At 47.9% G+C, this 13,398-nt stretch overlaps 1 protein-coding gene across 8 annotated transcripts in view; it reads right to left on the bottom strand.

The window, feature by feature from the left end:
- PEA15 (proliferation and apoptosis adaptor protein 15) overlaps window positions 1-13,398 on the bottom strand; it is a 447,785-nt gene that overhangs the window by 13,150 nt on the left and 421,237 nt on the right. The window lies entirely within an intron of this gene.

Genomic DNA, 13,398 nt, shown 5'->3' with positions numbered 1-13,398 from the left:
TACCCATCTAGAGTTCCATTTCTAAGTGATGGGAACCCTTCTATAGATCATGTCATAAAGAGGTGAGAATAAAATCCACAAATGCAGGCATAGAACGCTGAAAAACAAAAAGCCAGTTGACTAATGGAATATAGCCAAAAGAAGCCACGATGCCATCTTGAGATGCAATTTAAACAGGCTAGAACCCACCATGAGATCTGTCCTAGGGAGGTGGAAACTCAAGAAGAGACACAACCTAGGGAGGCCAGAAGCCTTCGAGAGATGCAGTCACAAGGAGTGAGAACGTGGATAGAGTTGCGGTCTAAGATTGTTGAGTCCAAGCCTACAGAAATTATGTGGGTACACCGGGCACAGACATCTGGGACATTTGCCAGGTCAAAGAACATTGTTTCAAGTTACAATAAAACATATTTATAAGTAGAGTACATTAGTGTTTGAAGATTGGACGGGTGGCCTAATTTCAAGGCTTTAAAAGACTGGTGAACATAAAAATATTCTTTGCGTGCAGAGGGAGCCAAAGCGGGTGTTTCAAAATGGGGGAAATGTGACTGAATGTCATCGTGTTTGTTGATAGCGGAACAACCAAAAAAAAGATGCCTTTTATGGGGTCAGTTAGTTTTTCGTGGATCTTTTGACCAGTATGTTTCTGTAGTCTATCTTTAAGGTGGCAATAGCATGTGAACAGAAGCCAGAGTTCGTGAAGACAGGTTTGAAACATTTGATGGAGAAGAGGGCTCCTGACTTGGTGATGCAGTCCATGTGATAACTTCCAGTTTGCCTGCCTCTTGAGAGATTTACCCTGCTAGAACAGGACTTGCAACATTCTCTTGTCCTGTTAGGTTCCCTTGTGTCCGCCTGGAGTTAAGATTGACTCCAGGATGACAATGCAAGCCCTAGCTCTCTCTCGCCTAAGTTGAAGGAATGAGCCAGTCAATGGCCTCCCTGACACCACTCTGGCATCCGTAAAAGGGATTAATTTCAACTATTTAATCTCAACACTAAAGACCCTACATTAGCTCCCCCTTCAAGGCTGCATTATCTTAAGGCCTACCTGCTTCACATACAAACTGCATCATTGAATATCTGGCAATTTGAGGTGGGGAAAATACGGATTGTCTGCCAGTGGAATCACCACTCCATTCGTCAATCAAAGGTCATCCGCTACGTATCAACCATCTTACACACATCAAGTAGTGGACTCCATCTACAACGGTGCTTCGAATGCATATTTTTTCTGCCTATGACTACCATATCTGGCAAGTGATACGTGGGAAGAAAATGCACACCATTACCCCCATGTGCATAGAGAAAACTCCCACTGTGTCACTTTCATTCTATTTTGTTTTCCAAAAACAAACCTTTGATTAAGGGATTTCTTTAAAAAATATATAGTTTAATGTCAAGTAGGATATATACATAGTGGCCAGCTCGTCATTGTGCTTTTCAGAAAGTGGATATGCTGGACTGGCAAATGCACTTTAGACAAAGAATTTCAGAGAGACAGACAGGGTATCTCAATTATGTGGCTGGGCCTCTGGAGGTTTGCGATTCATTCCCTTGGCAAAGACCTAATGAGTCAGAGGTCCGGCTGCAAGCATTTCAGGCTTTTAGAGCGGTACGGCTGTGTGGATTGGGGGGCGCTGACCTCAGGGAAGGTGCTGTGTTTAGCAATGACTTACAAAACTTGCGATTTAAAGGCACCTGCTGAAAAGTTCCTTGTGCCTCCAGCCTTCAGAAAGCAATTAAAATGTCAAACTTTCTCTTGTGATTAATGTTCCTGCTAGGGAGAGAGTTGAACCTTTGCCTAGCTGCAGCTTTGACTCACCATAAAGTAGTGCAGAGGGTTAATATGCCTGCTGCAAAGAACAGAACTATATTTTATGTGGATAGTGTAGGAAAGTACCATCTTGCCTGGCATGTTACCCCCATATTTCACTGTATGTATGTTGTTTTAGTCCTTGTGTCAGTGATACCCTGCCAGGCAGGACCCCAGTGCTCATAGTATGTGCCCTGTATGTGTTCCCTGTGTGGTGCCTAACTGTATCACTGAGGTTCTGGTTAGCAGAGCCTCAGTGTTCATGCTCTGTCTGCTTTCTAAATTTGGCACTGCAGGCTAGTGACTAATTTTACCAATTCTCATTGGCACACTGGTACATGCATATAATTCCCTTGTATATGGTACTGAGGTACCCAGGGTATTGGGGTTCCAGGAGATCCCTATGGGCTGCAGCATTTCTTTTGCCACCCATAGGGAGCTCAGACAATTCTTACACAGGCCTGCCACTGCAGCCTGTGTGAAATAACGTCCACGTTATTTCACAGCCATTTACCACTGCACATAAGTAACTTATAAGTCGCCCAAATGTCTAACCTTCAGTTAGTGAAGGTTGTGTGGCAAGTTACTTAGGGGGTCATTACGACCCTGGCGGTTGACGGAGAAGTAGCGGATTTACCGCCAACAGGCTGGCGGTAAAAAAATTTGAATTATGACCATGGCCGTTACCGCCATGGTCATCCGCCACTTCTCCGATCAGACCGCCATGGCGGAGATGACCGCTGGGCTGGAGGCTTGGGTCTCCAGCCCGGCGGCCGTCACAAGACCGCCGGCGGTATCATGACCCGGCTTACCGCCATGGATTTCATGGGGTTTGGAACCGCCATGAAATCCATGGCGGTAAGCACTATCAGTGCCAGGGAATTCCTTCCCTAGCACTGATAGGGGTCCCCAACACCCCCCACCCCCACCCCCAAAGGTGGCAGGACCCCCCTCTCCACCCCGACATCACAACACAGACACACACCCGACACGCATGCAGGCACCACCAACACACATTCCTGCACACACACGAACAAACATGCCAACAGACACACACACAGTCATACACGCACACCCTCATTCAGACATACACGCGCACATCCATACAGACATACATAGACAGACACACACAAATTTCCATTCATACTACACCCCCGCATGCATACAAACACACCCCCTCTACATACACGCACACCCCCATGCAACCATACACCACACAACACCCCACACCCCCCTCCCCTAACGGGAGGGGACGGGATCCATGGGGGCTGCTCTGCCGCCACCACACCGTCAACAGAACACCGCCACGCCGAATCACAGAACGTAATTCGCTGGGCAGTGTTCTGTTGGCGTGGCGGTGGAGCAACCTCCACTTCCCTGCCACCCGCCAGTATGGCTGCTGGCGGCTCTCCATCCAGGAAAGGACGGAGGGCTGCTAGCAGTCATAATATGCTGAGCGGAAAACCACCACCACTGGTGGTCTTCAGCACGGCGGTCCCTCGGCGGTCTTGTCAAAAGATTGCTGAGGTCGAAATGACCCCCTAAGTGTGTGGGCACCCTGCCACTAGCCAAGGTGCCCCCATCTCGTTCAGGGCAAATTCCCCGGACTTTGTGAGTGCAGGGACACCATTACACGCGTACACTATACATAGGTCACTACCTATGTATAGCGTCACAATGGTAACTCCGAACATGGCCATGTAACATGTCTAAGATCATGGAATTGTCACCCCAATACCATTCTCTAGCACAGAACCCGGGTACTGCCAAACTGCCTTTCCTGGGTCTCCACTGTAGCTGCTGCTGCTGCCAACCCCTCAGACAGGTTTCTGCCCTCCTGGGGTCCAGGCAGCCCTGGCCCAGGAAGGCAGAACAAAGGATTTCCTCTGAGAGAGGGTGTTACACCCTCTCCCTTTGGAAATAGGTGTGAAGGGCAGGGGAGGAGTAGCCTCCCCCAGCCTCTGGAAATGCTTTGATGGGCACAGATGGTGCCCATCTCTGCATAAGCCAGTCTACACCGGTTCAGGGATCGCCCAGCCCTGCTCTGGCGCAAAACTGGACAAAGGAAACGGGAGTGACCATTCCCCTGACCGGTACCTCCCAGGGGAGGTGCCCAGTGCTCCTCCAGTGTGTCCCAGACCTCTGCCATCTTGGAAACAGAGGTGTTGGGGGCACACTGGACTGCTCCGAGTGGCCAGTGCCAGCAGGTGACGTCAGAGGCTCCTTTTGTTAGGCTCTTACCTCTCTTGGTAACCAATCCTCCTATCTTGGTAGCCAAACCTCCTTTTCTGGCTATTTAGGGTCTCTGCTTTGGGGAATTCTTCAGATAACAAATGCAAGAGCTCATCAGAGTTCCTCTGCATCTCCCTCTTCGACTTCTACCCAGGATCGACCGCTGACTGCTCCGGGACGCCTGCAAAACCGCAACAAAGTAGCAAGATGACTACCAGCAACATTGTTGCGCCTAATCCTGCCGGCTTTCTCGACTGTTTCCTGGTGGTGCATGCTCTGTGTAGGAGGCTGGACTGGCTTGTAGTGAGTACCTAGGGGTACTTACACCTTGTACCAGGCCCAGTTATCCCTTATTAGTGTATAGGGTGTCTAGCAGCTTAGGCTGATAGATAATGGTAGCTTAGCAGAGCAGCTTAGGCTGAACTAGGAGACGAGTGAAGCTCCTACAGTACCACTAGTGTCATATGCACAATATCATAAGAAAACACAATACACAGATATACTAAAAATAAAGGTACTTTATTTTTATGACAATATGCCAAAAGTATCTCAGTGAGTACCCTCAGTATGAGGATAGCAAATATACACAAGATATATGTACACAATACCAAAAATATGCAGTATAGTATTAGAAAACAGTGCAAACAATGTATAGTTACAATAGAATGCAATGGGGACACATAGGGATAGGGGCAACACAAACCATATACTCCAAAAGTGGAATGCGAACCACGAATGGACCCCAAACCTATGTGACCTTGTAGAGGGTCGCTGGGACTGTAAGAAAACAGTTAGGGTTAGAAAAATAGCCCACCCCAAGACCCTGAAAAGTGAGTGCAAAGTGCACTAAAGTTCCCCAAAGGACATAGAAGTCGTGATAGGGGAATTCTGCAGGAAAGACACAAATCACCAATGCAACAACGATGGATTTCCAAACGAGGGTACATGTGGAACAAGGGGACCAAGTCCAAAAGTCACAAGCAAGTCGGAAATGGGCAGATGCCCAGGAAATGCCAGCTGTGGGTGCAAAGAAGCTGCTACTGGACAGTAGAAGCTGAAGATTCTGCAGGAACGACAAGGGCTAGGAACTTCCCCTTTGGAGGACGGATCCCTCACGCCGTGGAGAGTCGTGCAGAAGTATTTTCCTGAAGAAAGACTGCCAACAAGCCTTGCTAGCTGCAAATCGTGCGGTTAGGGTTTTTGGATGCTGCTGTGGCCCAGGAGGGACCAGGATGTCGCCAATTGCGTTTGGGGACAGAGGGGGCGTCGAGCAAGACAAGAAGCCCTCTCAGAAGCAGGCAGCACCCGCAGAAGTGCCGGAACAGGCACTACGAAGTGGAGTGAAACGGTGCTCACCCGAAGTTGCACAAAGGAGTCCCACGCTGCCGGAGGACAACTTAGGAGGTCGTGCAATGCAGGTTAGAGTGCTGTGGACCCAGGCTGGACTGTGCACAAAGGATTTCCGCCGGAAGTGCACGGAGGCCGGAGTAGCTGCAAAAGTCACGGTTCCCAGCAATGCAGCCTGGCGTGGGGAGGTAAGGACTTACCTCCACCAAACCTGGACTGAAGAGTCACTGGACTGTGGGAGTCACTTGGACAGAGTTGCTGGATTCAAGGGACCTCGCTCGTCGTGCTGAGAGGAGACCCAGGGTACCAGTGATGCAGTTCTTTGGTGCCTGCGGTTGCAGGGGGACGATTCCGTCGACCCACGGGAGATTTCTTCAGAGCTTCTAGTGCAGAGAGGAGGCAGACTACCCCTACAGCATGCACCACCAGGAAAGCAGTCGAGAAGGCGGCAGGATCAGCGTTACAGAGTTGCAGTAGTCGTCTTTGCTACTTTGTTGCAGTTTTGCAGGCTTCCAGCGCGGTCAGCAGTCGATTCCTTGGCAGAAGGTGAAGAGAGAGATGCAGAGGAACTCGGATGAGCTCTTGCATTCGTTCTCTAAGGAAATCCCCAAAGCAGAGACCCTAAATAGCCAGAAAAGAGGGTTTGGCTACTTAGGAGAGAAGATAGGCTAGCAACACCTGAGGGAGCCTATCAGAAGGAGTCTCTGACGTCACATGCTGGCCCTGGCCACTCAGAGCAGTCCAGTGTGCAAGCAGCACCTCTGTTTCCAAGATGGCAGAGGTCTGGAGCACACTGGAGGAGCTCTGGGCACCTCCCAGGGGAGGTGCAGGTCAGGGGAGTGGTCACTCCCCTTTCCTTTGTCCAGTTTCGCACCAGAGCAGGGCTGAGGGGTCCCTGAACCGGTGTAGACTGGCTTATGCAGAAATGGGCACCATCTGTGCCCATGAAAGCATTTCCAGAGGCTGAGGGAGGCTACTCCTCCCCAGCCCTAACACCATTTTCCAAAGGGAGAGGGTGTAACAGCCTCTCTCTGAGGAAGTCCTTTGTTCTGCCTTCCTGGGCCAGGCCTGGCTGGACCCCAGGAGGGCAGAAACCTGTCTGAGGGGTTGGCAGCAGCAGCAGCTGCAGTGAAACCCCTGAAAAGGCAGTTTGGCAGTACCCGGGTCTGTGCTACAGACCCGTGGGATCTTGGGATTGTACCAACAATGCCAGGATGGCATAGAGGGGGCAATTCCATGATCTTAGACATGTTACATGGCTATATTCGGAGTTACCATTGTGAAGCTACACATAGGTAGTGACCTATATGTAGTGCACACGTGCAATGGTGTCCCCGCACTCACAAAGTCCGGGGAATTGGCCCTGAACAATGTGGGGGCACCTTGGCTAGTGCCAGGGTGCCCACACACTTAGTAACTTAGCACCCAACCTTTACCAGGTAAAGGATAGACATAAGTAACTTATAAGTCCCCTATAAGTGCAGTGTAAAATGGCTGTGAAATAACGTGGACGTTATTTCACTCAGGCTGCAGTGGCAGGCCTGTGTAAGAATTGTCAGAGCTCCCTATGGGTGGCAAAAGAAATGCTGCAGCCCATAGGGATCTCCTGGAACCCCAATACCCTGGGTACCTCAGTACCATATACTAGGGAATTATAAGGGTGTTCCAGTAAGCCAATGTAAATTGGTAAAATTGGTCACTAGCCTGTTAGTGACAATTTGAAAGAAATGAGAGAGCATAACCACTGAGGTTCTGATTAGCAGAGCCTCAGTGAGGCAGTTAGTCACTACACAGGTAACACTTTCAGGCACACTTATGAGCACTGGGGCCCTGGCTGGCAGGGTCCCAGTGACACATACAACTAAAACAACATATATACAGTGAAAAATGGGGGTAACATGCCAGGCAAGATGATACTTTCCTACACAACCCCCCCCCGCAAACGAAGGACAATAAGACTAGCCATGACCTGATGAGTCTTCATTGTCTAAGTGGAAATATCTGGAGAGTCCATCTGCATTGGAGTGGGTACTCCCAGGTCTATGTTCCACTGTATAGTCCATTCCCTGTAGGGATATAGACCACCTCAACAATTTAGGATTTTCACCTTTCATTTGTTTTAGCCAAAGTAGAGGTTTGTGGTCTGTCTGAACAATGAAGTGAGTGCCAAACAGGTATGGCCTCAACTTCTTCAGTGCCCAGACCACAGCAAAGGCCTCCCTCTCTATGGCAGACCAACGCTTTTCCCTAGGGGTCAACCTCCTGCTAATAAAAGCAACAGGTTGATCCTGGCCCTCAGAATTAAGTTGTGAAAGGACTGCCCCTACCCCTAATTCAGATGCATCAGTTTGGACAATGAATTTCTTGGAGTAACAGGGGCTTTTCAGGACAGGTGCAGAGCACAGGGCCTGCTTCAGCTCCTCAAAAGCTTTCTGACAGCTAGCTGTCCACAATACCTTCTTAGGCATTTTCTTGGATGTGAGGTCATTAAGAGGGGCTGCAATGGAGCCATAGTTCTTAATGAACCTCCTGTAATACCCAGTGAGGCCTAAAAAGGCTCTCACCTGAGTCTGAGTAGTAGGGGGAACCCAATCTATAATAGTTTGGATTTTCCCCTGAAGTGGTGCAATCTGTTCTCCACCAACCAGGTGTCCCAGATAAACCACCTTCCCCTGCCGTATCTGGCACTTTGAAGCCTTGATAGTGAGGCCTGCCTTTTGCAGGGCCTCTAAAACTTTCCATAGGTGGACCAGGTGATCATCCCAACTGGAGCTAAAGACAGCTATATCGTCCAGATATGCTGCACTAAAAGCTTCCAGCCCTTGCAGGACTGTATTCACCAACCTCTGAAAAGTGGCAGGTGCATTTTTCAATCCAAAAGGCATTACTGTGAATTGGTAATGGCCTCCAATGGTTGAAAATGCAGTTTTTGCTTTTGCATCTTCTGATAATTTGATCTGCCAATACCCTGCAGTCAAGTCAAAAGTGCTTAGATACTTGGCAGATGCCAGTGTATCTATGAGCTCATCTGCCCTGGGTATAGGGTGAACATCAGTTTTGGTTACCTGGTTGAGACCTCTGTAGTCTACACAAAACCGCATTTCCTTCTTTCCATCCTTGGAATGAGGTTTTGGTACAAGTACCACAGGAGAGGCCCATGGACTTTCAGAGTGCTCAACCACTCTCAGTTCTAACATTTTCTGCACCTCTTGCTTTATGCAGACTCTGACATGGTCAGGCTGCCTATAGATCTTACTTTTGACAGGCAAACTGTCTCCAGTATCTATAGTGTGCTCACACCAAGAAGTGGTGCCTGGCACAGTAGAGAAGAGTTCAGAAAACTGACCCAGGAGATTTATGCAATGGTCTTTCTGCTCAGCAGTAAGACAATCAGCCAAAACTACACCTTCCACTAGAGCATCTTGTTCTGTGGAAGAGAAGAGATCAGGGAGAGGGTCACTCTCTTCTTCCTGTCCCTCATCAGTTGCCATGAGCAGGGTGAGATCAGCCCTGTCATAGTAGGGTTTCAGGCGATAGGCACTGCCAGGAGTCCCCTTAGGGTGCTCCATGTCAAAGTCAACTATGTAGGTGACTTCACCCTTTTTCTCAACAATTGTGTGGGGTCCACTCCATTTATCTTGGAGTGCTCTTGGGGCCACAGGCTCCAATACCTACACTTTCTGCCCTGGTTGGTACTGAACCAAAACATCCTTCTGGTCATGCCATTGCTTTTGGAGCTCTTGGCTGGCCTGGAGGTTTTTACTGGCCTTTTTCATGTACTCAGCCATCCTTGATCTGAGGCCAAGTACATAGTCCACTATGTCTTGCTTTGGAGCTTTTAAAGGTTGTTCCCAACCCTCCTTAACAAGTGTTAGGGGACCTCTCACAGGGTGTCCAAAGAGGAGTTCAAAGGGGCTGAAGCCCACTCCTTTCTGGGGTACCTCCCTGTAAGCAAAAAGGAGGCATGGTAAAAGGATATCCCATCTCCTGCGGAGTTTTTGAGGGAGTCCCATAATCATGCCTTTGAGAGTTTTGTTAAATCTCTCCACCAGTCCATTTGTTTGTACATGATAGGGTGTAGTGAACTTGTATGTCACACCACACTCCTTCCACATGGCCTTTAAGTAAGCAGACATGAAATTGCTTCCCCTGTCTGATACCACCTCTTTTGGGAAGCCCACCCTGGAAAATATTCCCAGGAGGGCCTTTGCCACTGCAGGTGCTGTAGTGGTCCTTAGAGGAATTGCTTCAGGATATCTGGTGGCATGGTCCACTACCACCAAGATAAACCTATTGCCTGAAGCAGTAGGAGGGTCAAGGGGGCCAACTATGTCAACCCCTACCCTTTCAAAGGGAACCCCAACCACAGGCAGTGGAATAAGGGGTGCCTTTGGAGTGCCACCTGTCTTGCCACTGGCTTGACAGGTTTCACAGGACTTACAAAATTCCTTTGTGTCCTCTGACATTCTAGGCCAATGAAACAAGGGAACAAGCCTGTCCCAAGTTTTCATTTGCCCCAAATGTCCAGCTAAGGGAATGTCGTGGGCTAGAGTTAGGAGGAACTTTCTGTACTCCTGAGGAATCACTAATCTCCTGGCAGTTCCAGGTTTAGGATCCCTTGTTTCAGTGTACAAGAGGTTGTCCTCCCAGTAAACTCTGAGAGTCACTGACATCCCCATTTGCTTGTTTGACAGCTTGCTGTCTTAGACCCTCTAGTGTGGGACAGGTTTGCTGTGCCACACTCCGCTCCTCCCTGGCAGGCCCCCCTTCACCCAAAAGCTCAGCAGTGTCTGCTTCCAGCTCCTCTGGTGTAGGTTCTGCACAGGGTGGAAATTCTTCTTCCTCAGAAGTAGAATCCACTGTAGAGGGAGGGATAGTAGGTAGTGCTTTACTTCTACTAGCCCTAGCTTTAGGGAGCACTTGGTCCATTGTTCCAGGATCCAAGTCACCCTGTCCTTTTTGCTTTTTGGCCTGAGCCCTGGTTAAAGCAAAAATATGCCCTGGGATGCCCAGCATTGTTGCATGGGCCTCCAACTCCACATCTGACCAAGCTGATGTCTCTAAATCATTTCCAAGTAGACAGTCTACAGGTAAATCTGAGGCAACCACAACTTTCTTTGGACCAGTAACCCCCCCCCCCAGTTGAGATTTACAACAGCCATGGGGTGGCTAAGTGTGTTGTTGTGAGCATCGGTTACTTGGTACTGGTGACCAAGTAGGTGTTGTTCAGGGTGGACCAGTTTCTCTATTACCATTGTAACACTGGCACCTGTGTCCCTGTAGGCCTGAACCTCAACACCATTTATTAGGGGTAGTTGCTTGTACTTATCCATGTTAAGGGGACAAGCAACTAAGGTGGCTAAATCAATAGCCCCCTCAGAGACTAACACAGCCTCTGTGGTCTCCCTAACAAGACCAACCCCAACTAAGTTACCAAAAGTGAGCCCAGCTACTCCCTTGGATTGGCTATTAGTAGGTTTGCTCCCACCACCACTGCTATTAGTAGGGACACTAGGTGTAGCAGTAGGGGTTGTAGTGGTAGGAGGCTTGGTGCCTTTCTTTGGACAACTGGGATCTGTTGTCCAATGGCCTTTTATTTTACATAAATAGCACCATGGTTTCTTTTCTTTGTTTTGATTTGAAGAGGATTTGGGCCCACCACCCCCACCAGAGTGTTTTTGTGGGCCTGATGAAGACTCATTTTTAGATTTGTCCCCACCCTTGTCAGAAGACTTACCATCCTTCTTCTTATTGCCATCTTTGTCACCCCCTGTATGAACTTTTCTGTTCACCCTTGTTCTGACCCATTTGTCTGCCTTCTTTCCCAATTCTTGGGGAGAGGTCAGATCAGAGTCCACCAGGTACTGGTGCAACAAATCAGACACACAATTATTAAGAATATGCTCTCACAGGATTAAGTTATACAGGCTTTCATAATCAGTAACTTTACTGCCATGTAACCACCCCTCCAAGGCCTTCACTGAATGGTCAACAAAGTCTACCCAGTCTTGTGAAGACTCCTTTTTGGTTTCTCTGAACTTCATCCTGTACTGTTCAGTGGTTAAGCCATAACCATCTAGGAGTGCATTCTTAAGAACTGCAAAATTATTGGCATCACTTTCTTTCACAGTAAGGAGCCTATCCCTACCCTTTCCACTAAATGATAGCCATAGGATAGCAGCCCACTGCCTTTGAGGGACATCCTGTACAACACAGGCCCTCTCAAGTGCAGCAAACCACTTGTTAATGTCATCCCCCTCCTTATAAGGGGGAACTATCTTGTGCAGATTCCTAGAATCATGCACTTTTGCAGGATGACTATGGGGAATACTGCAGCTGCCACCATCGGTTTCTAAACCCAATTTCTGTCTTTCCCTTTCCACCTCTAGGGACTGCCTATCCAAATCCTGCTGTTGCTTCTTGAGCTTCTGTCTGGTTTGTTCCACTCTCAATCTATTGAGCTCCCTTTCTAACACTCTGTCATCAGGGTGGGTGGGTGAGGCATGTCTAGAGACAGAAGTATGCTGAGATAAAACAGAAGGAGACCTGGCCCTAACATATGGCACCCTAATAGCTTGACTAACAGAAACAGCACTTCTACTATGATGAGAAGGGATACTCTTACTGTGATGTGAGACAACACTATCAGTATGGTGTGACTCTACATCAGTACCAGCTATGCTAGGTGGTTTGCTAGGGGGTAGGCTTGGAAGTTTCCCTCCCACCTCTTTTGCTAGGGGTGCCCCAGAATCAGAGTGGGAACCATCAGCTAACTTTTCCACAGGAGTGCCAGCTCTGGCCTTATCCTGTTCAACAAGCATATTTACCAACAGTTCTCTAGAGGGATTCTTCCTTACACTTAAACCTCTATCTATGCAGAGACTCCTTGCTTCTTTCCAGCTAAGGTTATCATAAGCAAGTTTGGACAGATCAACAGTTTGGCCTGTGCCAGACATTTTAGACAGTGTTTAAGTGATAGAAAAAGGAAGAAAAAGTTTTTCAGAACTTTTGAAAAGACAGAGAAAAAACTTTTAAAACTTTTAAAGAACTTTTTAGAAAGTTTAGAGGTACTTTTCAGCACTTTAGAAAAGGAGTGAGAAAAGAAATGCAAAACTTTTTGGTTAGGTGTACATACACTGAACTTGTTTTGTATATTTTTCTCTTATGAAAAGTACAATGACAAAAGTGGTAAGTAGTTACAGAGTACTTATCCCACCACTGCACAACCAATGTAGGAGGCTGGACTGGCTTGTAGTGAGTACCTAGGGGTACTTACACCTTGTACCAGGCCCAGTTATCCCTTATTAGTGTATAGGGTGTCTAGCAGCTTAGGCTGATAGATAATGGTAGCTTAGCAGAGAAGCTTAGGCTGAACTAGGAGACGAGTGAAGCTCCTACAGTACCACTAGTGTCATATGCACAATATCATAAGAAAACACAATACACAGATATACTAAAAATAAAGGTACTTTATTTTTATGACAATATGCCAAAAGTATCTCAGTGAGTACCCTCAGTATGAGGATAGCAAATATACACAAGATATATGTACACAATACCAAAAATATGCAGTATAGTATTAGAAAACAGTGCAAACAATGTATAGTTACAATAGAATGCAATGGGGACACATAGGGATAGGGGCAACACAAACCATATACTCCAAAAGTGGAATGCAAACCACAAATGGACCCCAAACCTATGTGACCTTGTAGAGGGTTGCTGGGACTGTAAGAAAACAGTTAGGGTTAGAAAAATAGCCCACCCCAAGACCCTGAAAAGTGAGTGCAAAGTGCACTAAAGTTCCCCAAAGGACATAGAGGTCGTGATAGGGGAATTCTGTAGGAAAGACACAAATCAGCAATGCAACAACAATGGATTTCCAAACGAGGGTACATGTGGAACAAGGGGACCAAGTCCAAAAGTCACAAGCAAGTCGGAAATGGGCAGATGCCCAGGAAATGCCAGCTGTGGGTGCAAAGAAGCTGCTACTGGACAGTAGA

Source organism: Pleurodeles waltl, chromosome 12 (genome assembly GCF_031143425.1).
Source record: "Pleurodeles waltl isolate 20211129_DDA chromosome 12, aPleWal1.hap1.20221129, whole genome shotgun sequence".
In the NCBI taxonomy this organism is placed as follows: domain Eukaryota; kingdom Metazoa; phylum Chordata; class Amphibia; order Caudata; family Salamandridae; genus Pleurodeles; species Pleurodeles waltl.
The sequence above is the reverse complement of the archived record's forward strand: the minus strand, read 5'-3'. Positions and strand labels throughout refer to the sequence as shown.